At 38.2% G+C, this 16,892-nt stretch overlaps 1 protein-coding gene and 1 long non-coding RNA gene across 8 annotated transcripts in view; both read right to left on the bottom strand.

Moving 5' to 3' along the window:
• The window catches only part of Macrod2 (mono-ADP ribosylhydrolase 2), a 2,017,257-nt gene that overhangs the window by 1,277,710 nt on the left and 722,655 nt on the right, over positions 1-16,892 (bottom strand). The window lies entirely within an intron of this gene.
• LOC134486164 (uncharacterized) overlaps positions 1-16,892 on the bottom strand; it is a 223,289-nt gene that overhangs the window by 180,639 nt on the left and 25,758 nt on the right. Inside the window, exon 2 of the long non-coding RNA XR_010064918.1 lies at positions 1-16,892. This exon is cut by the window's left edge and continues 180,639 nt beyond it; it is cut by the window's right edge and continues 13,849 nt beyond it. This is a non-coding gene — a long non-coding RNA (uncharacterized LOC134486164).

Here is a 16,892-nt window from a genome sequence, read left to right as displayed (position 1 = left end):
TGACTACGTGCTCCTAGAACTGCTGATAAGCGACTCTGTTCATGTCAAGGTCAGGGCAAATCCCATGTGCCCATATTCGGTGGACACACTTCTATTTATCGATCCACTTGGATTTCACTTCGAGCCACCTGCGTCCTATTAGATAGTTAAGTCCTTTATTCATTCAAAACCTCTTCACAGAGTTTCAGAAGGCTACACAAAAGCTTCTCTTCCAGTCTTCTGGCAGAATCAGTTACTTATCCCACCACCCTAGTCCTCTACATGTTGAAGTTTCTCTTTCATACATAGAATCCTCCTAAATGAATCCTTCCTGGGTTACTGCTTAACCAGGTTATAAACAATAGGATTATCTTTAAAAGACTAGTAGATCTAAGCAGCAATAACTGCCTTCCATTCTATTACTACTTGGATATTCGACTGTCTTTCTGATCCATAATTACTTCAAAGTCTCCTAGCTATTTTAAATAAAAAAAATAGCTTCATTTTTGTTTTGTTTTATTTTCTAAGTGTTCATCTTCTATTTGTTTTTGTCAAATTCATAATGACATTGATATCCACTTAGTGACTTCATCTATCTATGGGGACCATTCATGATTCCTCTTCCTATGCAACTCCGCAAATGAACCTCTGTGCCTAAGTCATCAGAGACCCAGTCCAGATGCACAGCCAAAGCATTATCTCAAATCATTATCATTATGGCCTCCATCTAGATTTTCTTCTAGTAATATCTGTTCAATTCTAACTTAAAATCTATTACCTAGTGACCAGAGAAACCATTAAGTTATGAACTTGCTTTAAATAACTCCCATATTTAAAACCACTTCTGATTCCTTTTTAAAAATAAAAGCCCAATGCTACTGTACTGTAGCAGGTCCTTCCACTCTGAAAACTCCTATCCATTGAAAAGAAATTATTTTCTTTCTTTAGTGTGCACTAGTTATTGTGGTGTTTTATGGTGATTATTTTTAAAACCTTGAAAAATCATTCTAAAAGAATGTTGTCTTTTCTGGTTCCTATTCAAAATGTATGTCACATGCCCACTTATTTCTTTCCTTCTCAAATATGTCTCTTGAAAACCACATTGGTATATGCTAAAACAAACTCAAAATGAGCAGAGCTTTTCTTTTCCTTTATAGCATCTCTTAACCTTTCACTGTCATACCCTTCCCTCCACTAGGATGTCTGCCCTCTGAATGCTGAGACTATTCCTCAGAACCAGTTTCACTCTTTCATACCTTTTGTGTAGTGTTAGATCTGGGACTGTGTAGTTCTAGAGCTGGGACCGTGTGGTTCTAGAGCTGAGACTTTATGGTCCTAGAGCTGGGACTGTGTGGTTCTAGAACTTGGACTGTGTGGTTCTAGAGGTGGAACTGTGTGGTCCTAGAGATGGAACTGTGAGGTTCTAGAGCTGGGCTGTGTAGTTCCAGAGCTGGGAATATGTGGTTCTAGAGGTAGGACTGTGTGGTTCTAGAGCTGGGACTATGTGGTTCTAGAGCTGGGCTGTGTAGTTCTAGGGCTGGGAATATGTGTTTCTAGTGTGGTTCTAGAGCTGGGACTGTGAAGTTCTAGAGCTTGGCTGTGTAGTTCTAGGGCTGGGAATATGTGGTTCTAGAGGTAGGACTGTGTGGTTCTAGAGCTGGGACTGTGTGGTTCTAGAGCTGGGCTGTGTACTTCTAGGGCTGGGAATATGTGGTTCTAGAGGTAGGACTGTGTGGTTCTAGAGCTGGGACTGTGATGTTACATTCTAAAAGCTGGTTTGTTTGTTTGTTTGTTTTTGGTAGGTTTGTCAATAAAAAAACTAAAATAAATTTGTAGTAAGAGGAAGAAAAACATGACAGTTTTCTTCTTAATTCATCCTCGCTATCAACATGGAGGAGCCACAGCTATCTGCCACAGGAGCACCAGCTTCAGCTGCTACTTTCCAGTTTGGGATATTTCTACAGTAAGTCATGCTGCACCCCACAGTGGTACTAACTTGAGGGACCCAGCTCTGAAAGAACCAATTTTGAACAATGAGTTATTTAGCATCAGCTGCTGGTGATCTAAACCTGTTTCTAGATTCCTTTCTCTGTTTCTCTGTGATTCTAACATTTGATAAACCATACTTCTTATGTCTCTTTCCTTGCTGTTTTTTGTTTATTTGTTTGTTTATTTATTTGTTTGTTTTTAAGGATCTCAATGTGCATAGCCTTGGCAGGCCTGAAATTTTCAATATAGATCAATATGGCCTCAGAATCAAAGCAACTGCTTTCTTACAAGATAGGATGATAAAGAACTAGACTGACAGACTCATTTATGGTAAAGTAATACAAGAAACCATAACCAGAAAATATTCTATGAGGAACAAAATAAAGCATTTGCATATTTAATAAATTACTTCAAACATTTTCCCCTCTAGGTATGTTCTTTACCAATATAACAAGAACTCTTAATAAAGTCAGGGTCTTATATATTAATGTGCATACAATGGTACTAGTTTTTATGTAATAAAAGACATTACTGATGTCACAATGCTTTTATTGAGTACCTATGAAGAATGCCAAATATTTAACTTGTAATTAAAACAATTAGCTAACACCATGGTTATTATTTCCAAATCCCTCTAACTTACACACACACACACACACACACACACACACACACACACACACACACACACCTATGAATAAATGATAGAAGATACAGTCCCAAATCATGGTCATGCTAGTACATGACCAAGTAAATTTTTAGCCCACATCTTCAGGACTACTTCTTTACACCAAGCAGATCTCATCCCTCTATCCCTTGCCACAAGAAATACAGAATGACACATTACATAAATATGTGCTCAGTAGGCACTTGTCCTATGGATAGCTGAAGAAAACACTTTCTTCAAAAGCAAACCTACTTTATTTTGTACTGTTGTGATGTCGACATTTATTAATAAAACAAACATTTCTGTTGCAAAAGCAGAAAGCTTTGTGGCTACAGCTCAGTATGTGCACCATTATAATAAGTAAGAGGCCCATCTGAGGAGTAGGACAGAGCTGTGGAGATAAAACAAATGAAATTGAGGAAGCAAATGGGATTTTCAATAGGACAATAAACCTAGGACATTGCTGTAACTCAGGGATATGAGGTTACTAGTATTCAAGTAACATCTCAGGTCTTCACTGCATCTGCACCTACAGAAGTGTTTCCAGGTGCAGGTGTTTTGCTCTAATGATTCCACAGTTGTGTGGTGCATGAAGGTGAAAACCCTGCTTACATGTCTGCTTTTTCTTTTATTTATATATTTATTTATTTATTCATTCATTCTCTCTTTTTTTGATGGAAAAGCTTTATATGGTAGACAAGAGGATTTCTGGCAGATCATCAATTTTTTTCTCATACCCAGATAAACAGCTTTATTTATTTATTCAGGTCAAAATAATGAATGCAATGTAATCATCAAGAACAGAAGCAACCTAGTAAGGAACAGGAATAAGATACTTAGGATACAGTAGAAGTGTGTGTGTGTGTGTGTGTGTGTGTGTGTGTGTGTGTGTGTGTGTGTTGGGGATATAATTTCTATATTAATATATGTCTGTGTGATCACAATTTAGGCGAACCAATTCAAATCAATAATTTTGTATTCATGAACTAACCCAGGGTGATACAATACAAAACTAGTATTCTAATGAATTAGATGTGACAGACACATGGACCATGATTCTATGATAATAAATAGCTCCCCAAGTTAGATCTTGAAGAGTGTGATATGGATTGAATATGAAATGCCTCCATTGTATTGGGTCTTGGTTGTCAGTTGATGAGATTTTAGAAAGAGATTAGATATTAAAGAGTTGGACTTAATGAGCCATTTCATTCAACCCAAATGACAGATTTGAGTTATTTCAGACTGTGTTCTCTTTAGTGGTTCAATTTCTTCCTTAAATTCTACTTTCATTTCTTGAATTGCTTTTATTATTTCATTCAACTACTTATGTTTTTATAGACCTTATTAAGGCATTTATTTACACTCCTCCTTAAGGTCCTTGAACATATTCACAGTTGCTAGTTTAAAGTTCTTGTGCCTCAGTTTAACTGGCTTTTCTTGGGACCTACAGCAATATGGTTGCTGGCCTCTGGAGAAGCAATGCTGTCTTGGTTGTTCATATGGGTAGTTTTGTACTGGGATTTAGACATGTGAAATTATGACAGACACATGAGGTTTTAGAAAGAGATTACATGTTAAAGGGTTGGACTTAATGAGCCATTTCATTCAACCCAAATGACAGATTTGAGTTATTTCATAGAAAGATACAGGATGCAGATACATTCTTTGATAGTTAACTGCCTGAGTTAGATAGATTCTCTATTACTATGATAAAACACCATGACCAAAGCTACTTGCGGAGGAAAGGGTTTATTTCATTTTATAACTCTCAGGTCGCACTTGATCACTGAGGAAACTTGTAGGAATTCAAGGCAGGTACTGAAATTAAAGGCACAGTGAAATAGTTTTTACTGCTTTCTCATCATGGCTCCACAAACAGTTTCTTATATAACCCAGGACCACCTGCTCAGAGATGCTCTATGAAGAGTTAGCTGGGTGCTCCGGCATTAATCATTAATTTAAAAAAATGTTCCCACAGTCTTGCCTAGAGGCCAATCTTATAGAAATGATCTCAATTAACATTCCCTCCTTGCATATGTCTAAGTCTGCATCGAATTGTCAAAAACTAATCAGAAAATAAATATATGCTTGTATGTCTTTCCACATGAGTAAAGGTTCCTTACTTTTTTATGTTCTATGGTGTTTCCATATTTAGAAAGCACATAGTTTATAATTCTTGGACTTGAATTGTCATAAAATAGGCTAGAGTAAACATTCTGCAAAAGCACTTTAGGTAAATATTTTATAAAGTAGGTAACAAAGCCAAGATATATTAAAGAAATCTTGGAGTATTGCTATATTATTCCCAACTAATGGCCTCTATTCATGGATTTCAAGGTTGTCATAGCATAGAATCTGAATCATTTACAAAAAATTATTTTCAAACAATCAACCTAAATCCTTTCCAAGCAGGGTAGAGTGATACCCCTGCCTCTCCCACGCAAATAAACCAGACTCCAGAAAATGTGAAGTTCCAATGGGAGCTCAATGGTGAGAGAAAATCGGTGTCTGCTTTGAAAGAGAAACAGAGAGCTGTGTTATGTCTATAGTCCTTGCTCTGTAGACAGCCTCACTTGTAACTGAAATCTCCTGGATGTAGAGGATGATAAGGTCAGCCAGGCTTTTGTTTCAAGTGAGATCATGGAAGGATGCCAGGGCATAGTCTCCTTAGTAAACCTTATTTCACTCATCCTGAAGATGTGAGAGTGACTTGTATCTTTGCTTTGACCTCATGTTACAGATCTCCTAGCAAGCTAGCTTTGAGCTTTGCACTTTCCCTAGGAGTTGAGGAGACTCTAGGCTCTTTAAGGATGACCAAAGATCTTTTCTACATACCCTTAAGGAGAAATCAGAGTGTGGCATAAATGACTGTTTACACTTTTTTCTTACCCTTTTCTGCTTATTAGATGACAACTATTTGTAAGAATCACATTTGAAATGTAAAAAACATATTTGGAAAAAAGCAGATGATGATGTTTCAAAAAGATTGTTAAAAAGTATGGACTATAACCTCAGTAAACATTTAACTTTGACTCCAACAGTCTGTAACAGTCACAGCTTATTACAGATGGCAAATCAAATATGCTTGGTGTCATAAGTACAGGGCTAGAGATCAAAACCAGATATCCAAGTGAGTCCTTTACCTCCTTGGAAAGAACCTGTGATTTTGTCACTCAGGCCCTTACAATGCACTGCTTCTCCAACCTATCTCAGCTACTACACTGTGTGGCTATCTGTATTGCAAAACATTTATCTGGGGGCTTTCCAGGACAGGTGGGACAACTGTGGTAATCTGGGAGTTCAAAAACTGTATTCAACAATGAAGTGGAGGAAAAAGGTAACTTTAAACTAAGGCAGAGGAACGGGCTGTCTGCCCAAGAGCTTGTAAATATTCCTCTAAAATATTATGACAGGGACCAGAGCCCTCCTGAGACAGGATCTATTCTAGTTTACATACACACAAGCAGCAAGTTCAAGTTCTCACTTCCTGTTCCCCTGGTCTCCCTCACTTCCAATGAAACCACTACAAGTGTCTTTTGTCTTGTTCTGAAAATTAGTCCCTACAGGTTTAAAAGTGAATTCAACTCACCTTCTCTTAGAAGTTAAGCATGAACAAAGACACTCTAAGCCAGACAAAGAAAATAATGACAACTTCCTTGAGGCCAACCTCTCCCTCAGGGAGGAAATAACCAATGCTATTAAGAAGGGTGTAAGTCTTGTTAATAAATAGCTTGTGCTATCTTGACTTGGTCTGACATGAATAGCTAGTGTTTTTTATTCCACATGCTGGGAAAACACACAGTGTCTCAAGACAAGACGTGAGTACTTCAAAAATTAACAGCCTACTTTCATAGTGTGATTTCTTCTGAGTGACCCAAACAGTGTCTTGACCACATGGAGACTTTTTAGCCATGGAAGGCATCTTCTCACAACTCTTTCTGTGTGCAATTATGTAAGCATCAAATAGAAAGCATTATGTGTGTGTTTTCTTTGACGGCTGAAAATGTGATCGTCTTTACTTTCTTAAAAAAGAGAACCCTTTGTCAACAGTTGAGCATCTCCCTAGCATATATCTCTGGGATTGAACTCCACAAAATAATTAAAACTAACAACAATATGACCTCTTTATTACTACCACTAATACAAAACAGCAAAACACACATAACTAAACAAGGAGCCACCAAGGTAAAGGCATCTTAGATAGAAGAGAAAAGTTTTGAATGCAGTGGCAAGGTAAGTTCTTCAAAGTTTGAAGATTAAGTGAAGGTTTATTGCTCTTAAACTCAGCCACCTGTCTGTCTTGAACGCACAAGGGACTGCCAGAGTTCCACAATGTCATCTATGACCACAAGTTAATACCAAAGATGGAAGTCAGGTATTATCAAATACAACAAGGAATCCTAGATTTCTAACAGCACTGGATTTCTCATGTAAGGTATGATCTAACTTTTGTTTGGATAATATTTAATGATAGTGATGATGATGATGATGGTGGTGGTGGTGGTGGTGGTGATGGTGATGATGATTGACAGAAGCAGCCTGGGGTTATAATTAAATGTCATCTCTAACGTAGTAGAGAGTTAAGAAGATCATAAATTGAGTTTGAGGCTAGACTAGGCCACAAAGAGAGGCTTTATCTCAGCATGAAGATAATATATAATAATAAAATAAGCAAAAAGAGAAAAGAAAAGAAAACACCACCTCAATAAGAAAAATTTAAACACTTCTACATCAGTTTAAGTTGAAGCTATTTAGGGAAGCTTTCACTGTTAGAATATACTTATATCATTGTATATACAATGATATAAGTCCCAGCATGTGGGCTACAAGGCTACATATGAGAGATAGTTTGAAGAGGATGGCCTCATAGCACCTCTGATAGAAGTCTCAGGAGGCCTTGGAATATGGCTCATTTGAGTTCATCCCAGCAGAATGAGACACTTCTTCTTTTTCTTAATTCCACTTAATGGAGGTCTCCACGATCACTTAAACAAGAATGTATAAACACAGGGATTGATAGGGTTAGACAGAAGCACTCACCTTCAGAGCAAGAACCAGCATCAGTTCAGAATTCTTAAAAAGCGATTCCATTGGTCCTAGTCTGATTTCTGCATATAAGTATGTGGATGTGTGGGTTGTGGAGCCGTGAGAAACAGCATGGGGAGAGAAGAGAGAGAGTAGCATGGTACTAGGCAGAACTGTACTGCCATGGCGGAGAAGACAACTAAAATGTATGCAGTCTGCTTTGTTCCAAGTTGGAAATGCTTTTTATGAAAATTTGTAGTTGAATTTTCTTCCTTCTCAGAAAAGTATGTCACAGAACAACCCTACCCCTAGGCCTTATGTTCTCATTTGTAATGATAGACTGTATGTTAAGTTATATTACCAGCACATGCAATTTCCCAACTGCTTGATGCCTGATGTCACAGAATTATAACTAAGAGCAGCTTCCCTCTACTGCTCCGAGGCACGGGGACTATTATTTCAGCAACAATGAAAGCATGTAATAAAAGACTTTAATTTTAATGACAGCTTGGGTCCGAGCTGGTAGAAAAATTGAGCGCGTGTTTTCCTATCCAGGTAACCCAATCTGACTCCCCTCCAACAGCACCCTTTTCCAACTTACTTGGGATTTTAATCGTTCAGTTTAATTCAACAAGCATTAAATTATCAAATGTCCACTCTGTGTGAAGCACTGTAGTAGATTCCATAGCAGTTGGAACCAATGCTTCACTCTGTCTGAAAAAAACTTTAATAAAAGGGATATTAAGAGGAGTGCTGAGATGAGGCTAAATTAGATTAAGAGTCATAATCAGCAGAAAGGGATGTGTGAAGCATCTTGGAAAAGGAGGATTTTGGAGAGGCGCCGCTACACAAATACAAAAGTGGGAAAACAACCACACAAAGGGATCTAACCTCCAATCCCTCTAAGACAGAAAAAAAGTATGCAGACATGACTTCAAAGATGGGGAATGTGTAGGCCATACTTCCATAGAGGTTAGGTATATGTTTCACGAGGACTACTAAAGTTGCCCGCTAGATTAAGCTCTGGTCACCAAGGTGTGTAAATTTCCAGTAAATTGCTTGAAAACTGACTTTCTCTCCTTCACTACTCCATCCTTTTTCTCCTGACTTGGAACAGCTCCCTCACAAACTATCTAACCTCAAATCCTTTAAAAAAAAAAAACAAACCCTCAGTCTATTATTAGAGATTCACAACTGAAGTCAGCTAGACTAGGTGATGACAGGGTGTTAAGACACACGTGTAGGACTCTAAGAAGAGGAGAAATCACCGAGATGGTGCTATCGCCATGAATCTTCAGCACTTTCTTTGAAAATCATGATCCATGTGAAGAGAGAGAAAACAAAATTAAGAGAATAGACCATGAAGAGTGAAGATGATAGAGTATCACACATATCAGAAGGAATAACCGAGGCAGATCATGGCAAAGCACTGTTGATTGAGATGAGTGTCCATTTCTTAAAGTGAATGCTACCTAACATACCAAGGTAACGGCCTCAGTTGAACAGGGCTGTGCTGCAGCAGACACAGCTTGTAGTTCTGTGGTATGCATACTAATCAAAAGGGGATTCAGTAAGAAATGGCAATGAATGTGATCCCTTTAATACTTATGCACTGTTAGAACACATACGAAGATTTAACACAGTTCTGTTGAATTATGCAACGCTATGTCTGTATTGAGCGGAAGAAAAGAACACTTGTAAACTTTCCTGAGATGCCATTCTTGCCTACCCCATTTCTCACAACTCTCCTTGGATTAGGAAAAAGACGAGCACTCAGAACTGGACATATTCATTCGCCCTGCAGGTTCACTTCCTTATAGTATGCATTACTGTGCTCTGTGTTTTAAACTAGACCATAATTTTCCCTCAGCAGAAGTCCTAATGATTTGCACAAAGTGCTGTGGAAGACTGGTTTTCTAGGGATTGAGAGTGAAGCTCAGGAGATTTCTGAGGAAATGATCTTGAGGGAAACAGGTATGGTGCAAGTGAAGGAGGAGAACTTAGGAGAGAAAGAAGCCAGCTTGAGGTGGCTTCATGGCTTCTAATAACCTCACAAACAGCTCTGAAACAAATGCCATTCAAAGTCATCCAAAACAGTTGTGAAGGAAGTGGTCTTTGTGTTATGTTTGCAAGTAATCAGCCAGATGTGTGGCTTGGATATAGGCATCCGCTAAAGCAGCAAATATTACTCAGACCATTGTGAGCATCTGAGGAGATGGCACCACTCGGGACAAGATAAATTAATGCTATAAAGAAGTATTCATATTGTTTTCTGTTTACTTCTTTCTGTTGTTTTTATGTTGTTGCTACTGTTTCAGTGGTTGTTGCTGTTGTTGCTGTTGCTGTTGTTGTTGTTCTTGTTGTTCTTCTTGTTCTTCTTCTTGTTCTTCTTGTTCTTGTTCTTCTTCTTGTTCTTGTTCTTCTTCTTCTTCTTGTTCTTCTTCTTGTTCTTGTTCTTCTTCTTGTTCTTCTTGTTCTTCTTTTTCTTCTTCTTCTTCTTGTACTTGTTCTTCTTGTTCTTCTTCTTCTTGTTGTTCTTCTTCTTGTTCTTCTTCTTGTTCTTGTTCTTGTTCTTGTTCTTCTTCTTGTTCTTGTTCTTCTTGTTCTTCTTGTTCTTCTTCTTCTTGTTGTTCTTCTTCTTGTTGTTCTTCTTCTTCTTTTTCTTCTTCTTCTTGTTCTTGTTCTTCTTGTTCTTCTTGTTCTTCTTCTTCTTGTTGTTCTTCTTGTTGTTCTTCTTCTTGTTCTTGTTCTTGTTCTTCTTGTTCTTCTTGTTCTTGTTGTTCTTGTTGTTCTTCTTCTTGTTCTTCTTCTTCTTGTTGTTGTTGTTCTTCTTCTTCTTCTCCCTCTTCCTTTTTTTCTTCGTCTTCTTGCTAGAAATATTACCACCATTTTATTACATTGGGATTTATATGTAGTGACCAATGTGGTGTTTAAATAACTGAGTAATCCAAAGTTATGGAACTTTTTTGTCACAAAGTCAATCACCAACACTTACTATTAACAACTCCAGTCACTCTAGTCAGTTTGCTGCTCTTCTCAGATTCGAAGTGTGTGGTATCTCCATTTCAGCACACCAGAAGAGCAGGACTAAAGGAAGAATTAAGATGATCCAAACAGAGAAAGTAACATGGAGAGAAGAAAACTTAACACCAATGCAGAGGAAGTGTATTGCATAAGATTCAGCATTTTCAAATGACGCCCTTGGGTTTTCTGAATGGATCTATAAAGTGTCTAGAGAGTACTTTAGAAAGACTTTCATTAAACATTACCTTTTAAAACACTTTAGTTTTAAGTTAACTGATAAAGTTATATTATCTTGGAAATAAGTTTCTATATTCTAGGTTCTGTGAAAATAGTCAATCACCAGGGTCTGAATAGATTTCGACCGGCTAACCTATCCTCATGTTACTGTGAGTACCCATGCATTTCTTCATCAGTATTAATTCACTGGTATTTACATTATAAATCATGCTAGTTTTAACTTCCTCTTATTTTTTTCCCTGCAGGCAAAGAGGCCCACATGAACATGGAAGAAAGAAAAAAGCTGCCTATTTCAAAGGGAAAATTAAGCTCTTTCCAAAGGCCTCTTTACTGTTGGGAACTTTTGATAACAAACTCCAATTTGATTGGATTTTCAAGTGTAATATTAGATCCATGACTCAGTCTCTTCTGAGCCTCAGTATCCATCTGTAAAAGGCAACAGTGGTAGACACCTTACAGAATTAAGGTGGAGAGTGAATGAGGTCGACTGGCTATGTAAGAGGGCCTGGCCCCACAGCACAAACAGCCTGCAAGTTGCTCGTGGAATTTCTGAATCATAGGTACTCAAAATATAAGCAATGTAAGTATATCCTGGATACAGTAGGCAAACAGGATTGTGATTAATGAGGCTATATAGATTTAAAGTAGAAGATCTGGAGAAGGTAAAGTAGTGAGCTTCTAACAAATAAAGAGAATGTGATGATTAGTTCGGGTTGTAGCAACCTATTATTTATTGACCTACTATATATTTTGTTTGTTAAGGAAAATTTGAGCAAGTCAGATTTTATTCTCATCAAGTCTTCATCAATGCCAATCAATAATAAGGAAATTGACTTATAGTGTACACTTCAGCTTGAATTTCCCAGTTAAATTCCACTGTGAGTAGCAGAGAGCAGTGAAGCTGTTTCTAGATCATTGAACACCTTGTACTGCCAGCTTGGCTTGAACATCATGCTGAGGAAAGGTCTTCACAGACAGAGAAGTCCAGAAACACCTTATGGCTTATGTGTAGCAGTCAGAGGAAACATAAATGTGATCTTAATATGTGGGTCTGTAACTACACGAAGACCAATACAATCATTGTATGGGTGTTCTGAAAGGTGACAGGTACAATGTGTTTAACAGGGAGAACATTATTTATATGTAATTAAAGAAAGCTGAAGCCAATATTGAGGATGGCAGATTAGATAGTGACAATTCTGTCTTCGAAGGAGAAGTAAATTACTATGGACATCCTGTCAGCAGCAGACTGCTGTACGTATGCTCTGGGCTTGGAATGAGGACACCTAATGATGATTGTCGCTGGAACACATCTGATGGCTTTTTCTCCCACTCATAAGCTTTTCTAAACTGAAGCTGACTCGTATGCATTGGGTTTGACAGTGGAATGGAGCCTGTTTAGTAAGTGAACTTTATTTTTCTTGTTATTATCTCACAGATAAACATGAATTTTTGAATAAATGAAAAGGAACAGTGCTGTGAATTCGTTTATTTCCCCCTAGCTCTTCTTGACTTAGTTTGGCATACCTAGATTTGGCTTCTTTTAATTTTTAATGGATAATTTTTACATGTCACGGTGCACATATAAAGGTCAGAGAATAACATTTTCAAGTCAGTTACCCCTTCCACCTCTGTGTAGATCCCGGGGACACACTCACATTGGTGGGTCTGGGAGGCGGGTGCTTCTCCATGCTGAGCCACCCAGCCAGTCAGGTTTGACTTTTTGATATTCAACCACTAGATGATCCCTTGGGTTGTGTGATCATTTAATTACTGTTCCTACACCAGCATTCGCGTATAGCAGTAGATATTAACAAGGGACTGAACACCTAAATGATCCACTTAATTGACCTTAAGCCTATGTAATAGGGCAAAGACAGGAAGTTTAAAAGATGCACTCCAAATCACTTTGAGTGCTTGTTGCAAAGCAAGGTGCTAAAAGTTCTTACAGGAACCCAGTGGGATGAGAAAGTACCGGTTGCACTAAACTTCCCCTAGAGTGTCATGAACTCCACACTTTCTCTCCCTGCCTGAGAACCACCCATACTCACATTTGATCTGGGCTGAGTATTTACCTTGGTCAAAAATTATGAACAACTTGAGAATCCATTTTACAGAAGGCCGCTAAAAGGACGGGGGTGGCTTAAAACATAAACAAGAAGAAGAGAGATGGCTAGGGACCAGGGTGGGCAATGAAGTTGAGGATTGATCTAAGTTTTGCTTGCTGTTTCATTGCAGCAGAGGTGAAAAAGCCATGTGGCAGTCAGGACTACCACCTCACTAACTAACATCAGAAAAATTTAAGGTGCATTTGTGACATCATTATGGCTTGCCTGCTGTTTACTGCCAAAGCACAGAGCCTCACTTTTATGTCTCGCTGGTAATGAGAGGCAATAATGCTTCAGATAAACCTTTGCTTGAAAATGGCTGCCATTTGCAAATTTGGGAATATGAACACATTGCTCATCACCTCCAGTGCCAGTCTAGGGGGAAATTTGATGGCCAAATGACAGCTGGCAGGGATTCAGGACAGAATGGGGCATGAATGAGATTCCAAGCTTAGTGGCTACTCCATCCATTATCAGAGCTTCTACTCAGTCCCAAAACTTTGTGGTTTTAGCTCAACTTTCTTCAAAATACAGAGGGTTGGGAATGGTTTGAATTAATACAAGATCCTATATTCACAACCTATTTTCTTCTCTTTGGAGAAGAAATTGGAAGCCACCTTGATAAGTTGAAACTTCTTTTGGTATAGAGTATATCAGTGTGAAAACAGACACATTCCTTACGTTGACTGTCAGACACATCTACAATTTCAAACAAGTTTTTCTTTGCCTTTTATGTTTAAACAGCGTATTACTGAATTTCACGCTTGGGTCCACTAGTTACCTAATAAGTTTTTTTTCCTTCTTTGTTCTCTGGCGCCACCAAAGCCCATATTTGTGTTATCTAATATTCCTCTTCTTAACTTGTGTGGTCTCTATGAATCTGGCTACTTTCAAACTAGTGTCAATTTCCAAGAAAGCGTTAAAAAGATAAATAAATTCACAGCTGTTGAGACAGCCATCATAATGTATCAAGGCATGAAACAGAAGCAAGCTTACAGCTTCATAGTCTCTCACTCACATCACAGGTCAAGCCCTGCAACCAGACATCTCTACAGGGTCTCTTGACACCAAGGTACAGCCCATTCAAAAGCTGTAGTCTGCTCACCTGGTCATTTTTAAAATATCATAGTGAATAAGGAAAAATTCTTGGTAAGTAGGAGATAATTTAGAATACCCCAAGATACCACTAGTTTGGTATATAAATTAACATTCATACTTTGAATAAGATGTTAAACACCTGTATATTATGACATATCTAATCGCCTAAAAACTAGGTAGATGTTCAGCAAAATTTACCCATTTGTATGCCCAAAGGCATCCGAAAGGCATGCATAAGAGTGCTTACGGAATCTCTATAAGCTAGAAACTGCTAGCGTCTACTAACAGGAAAATGAACGGGTATCATCATACAGCAGAATATGAGTAGCACTAAAAATGAAACTACTGCCATAGGCAAAACACGGAACCTCGAATGCATAATGTTGACTCAAAGAGCTGAGATATAAATAGCTACAACTTTAAGGGTCTATTTATATGAATTCCAAAAGCAAGCAGAACTAATCTCTGAGCCCTGGACACTCTTCCTTGCGGAAAGGTAGTAAATGGAGGAATGTACAGCATCTCAACTGGCTGCTGGCTACTAAATAAATAAATAAATAAATAAATAAATAAATAAATAAATGTGTGTGGTTGGCAAAACATCCAGTCTCATTAGGAATATGCACACCCTTGTATGTGTATTACAGCCAGTGTTTCAAATAGAATGATTACAAAACGTATAGTTGCACCCCAAAATCTTGCTATAAAACAAGAAAAAAAATCTTCAACTATTAAAGAGAGATTTCTCAGGTTGATCATGTGAATATGATTAAAATCCCAGTAGAAATCCCAGGATCTGACTCCGATACAATTCTTGAGGCCAGCTATGTCAATGTCTTTGCTGCACGTGGCCTTATTACTATTACTACTGACAATGACAATGACAATGATGACAGTAATGATATATCTGTATTAGTCCAGTCAGCATACTGAGGTCCCTTTCATTGTCTCTTTCATCCTCACTCTAAATTATGCAGCTATGGAAACTGACGGTCAAATATATTGAACTACTCATGTCAGGTTGTTAGAACCCTCAAGAAATGGATCATCACATACACTGGTCCCCTGTGACCTCTCGATTGTATACTAAAGGAGCAGTGAACATGCATTTTGCCTATAGGAAATTCCTGCCCCTTAATATTAGAGACATCAAGGGTTATTTTTCTCATGGTCATCTTTCCTGGTGGGTTCCTGGTGGGTTTGATTAGCCTCTGTTCTTCATTCAATTAATAGACACTGTGGAAAAGCCATAGCAATATGCACCTTTCTCTCTCCCACACACATTTGGCTAAGTTCTGTGAGCCAACATGAAGGCTGCCTAGCTGGATATCAGGAACTCATTGTGACTATGATTTGCCTAGTAGAATTAATTGTCCATGTGATCACAGAGGTAACCCAATCTCTTGCTTGCTTTTAGACTCTCCAAAGGTTGAAATGAAGAAAGGTGTTTTCAAAATTCCAGAATAAGCCTTAGTTTTGTTTTGTTTGTTTTTGTTCCTTCTCCCTTTTTAAAAACAGCTCTAAGGAGAAAACTCAGGGCCACACACATACTAGGTATCGAAAACAGCACTAACCTATATGCCAGGACTCCAGGATGGTTTATTTATGGAAACGTATAATCATTTGTAATCAACACCACAAGCTTGGTAGAGGTTTATGGAATAAAGTATAATAGGGTCACTGTATGCTTATATAAATAGTCTTTAGAGATACAGGCCTTGGTCCAAATCCCAACAAGGCTCAGACTTTAACCTAATAGAGGTGAAAAGGTGAAAAATACATTTATGGAGACACATGAGAGATCCTGAAAGCCCTTGGTTTCTTCTTACCATGTACTGTACATTTTCATCAGTGAAAAGTACACACACACACATGATGTGGCATTTCCTTAGTAACATGGACTTTTACAGACAAGGAACCACTCTTCTCTAGAGTCAAAAGTTTGTATTTCCTTGGCCTGCTAATAGCTGCAGGTGGTATAAAGTCTTGATTTGAAAGAGTTTGTTTAGTTTTGTTTGCGTGTGTGTGCACTCGTGTGTGCATGCTGCGTAGCACACAGTCGTCCAGAGAAACTGAAGGTCAGAGAAGCACAGTGTTAAGGGCAGCATAACACCTGGATAGATCATCAGGTACCCGTGACCTCATACAGTGCTAGTGTGCAGAGCAATGACACTTTAAGGTTAATGAACTCTTAACGGTACATGCTAGAAGCAATACTTGTGTATTTCTGGTCTTTCCTTTGCCTTGAAGATCACTAGAGTCGTGCAGACTTCCTTTATGCTTTATGTGACCTATCAGAAAGGAAGCCTTCAGAAAGAACTTAGCCACTAGTGCAGTTATGCTGGGAAACCTAGCTCCTGGCTGAAATGAAGAAAACCCTGTTCCTGGCTCACTGGTGTCTAATGGTGTCTAATGTCTTCTTTCCTCATTACGTTCTCTTGCCCAAACACAGAGAAAATAATTAGACCTTGAAAATAGCAATGAAAAAGCACATATCCTGAGCACTGCTACTCTTAGCAGACTATTAAGAAGTATCTTTGCCTTGCTAGAAAATTTCTAAAAAGTTATAAAAGCACTGTCGAGAAAACTTATTTGTAAGTAAGACCAGAGAGTACTGGTATTTTGAGGTGAGGTTTCTAAAAAGCCAACCTTGTTTCCTGAACCTGATATAATCACTATGTCCAAGGTATTTACACGATATTCCTCCAGGATAGCATGAATTTATACTTTAACTGTAACACTGGCACCAAATATCAGCAATC

Source organism: Rattus norvegicus, chromosome 3 (assembly GCF_036323735.1).
Source record: "Rattus norvegicus strain BN/NHsdMcwi chromosome 3, GRCr8, whole genome shotgun sequence".
In the NCBI taxonomy this organism is placed as follows: domain Eukaryota; kingdom Metazoa; phylum Chordata; class Mammalia; order Rodentia; family Muridae; genus Rattus; species Rattus norvegicus.
Note: the sequence above shows the minus strand (reverse complement) of the source record. Positions and strands in the feature narration are given on the sequence as shown.